The following is a 547-nucleotide window of genomic DNA, read 5'->3' on the forward strand; positions in this document are numbered from 1 at the left end:
CGCGCACACACAACCCTGCCGCGGGGCTCAGCAAATCATCCCCCACTGGCAGGCATTCATCAAACTGTCTCAAGGAAGGAAGAGGGAGGGAAGATAAAAAAAAAAAAATAAGAAGTCAAGCACACGAGATGATGTTGGGCTCGGGGTTCGGCTTTCCACCCCCCGCGCCCCCTCCTGCTGGAAGCTCCCAAGCCAAGTTTAGCAGGAAAGGGCTGGTCCTAGAGGCCGATAATAATAAGCAGCTCGAGAAGTGATTCGTTGCCCTGCTGGAAGGGAGTTCATCCACCACCTCCTTCTCCGCGGTGACAGATCACAGCTAATAGATCCTCCCGTGATCGCGGAGCGCGGTGAGCTGCGCGCCCGACTCTGCTCCTCGCGGTCTCCCGGATACCGCGGCTGCGGCGAAGGGACCTGATGGGAGAGGTGGCGGCCGCTCAGTCCTTCCAGGTGAGGCCGGTTCGGCAGCTCCCGGGCTCGCCGCAGGAAAGGCAGCAACTTTCCTTCTCTCCCGGAGCCCGACGAGGCGCAACGCCTCAGGAAAGCTCCG

The sequence above is a fragment of the Meleagris gallopavo genome, chromosome 4, assembly GCF_000146605.3.
Source record: "Meleagris gallopavo isolate NT-WF06-2002-E0010 breed Aviagen turkey brand Nicholas breeding stock chromosome 4, Turkey_5.1, whole genome shotgun sequence".
NCBI lineage: Eukaryota > Metazoa > Chordata > Aves > Galliformes > Phasianidae > Meleagris > Meleagris gallopavo.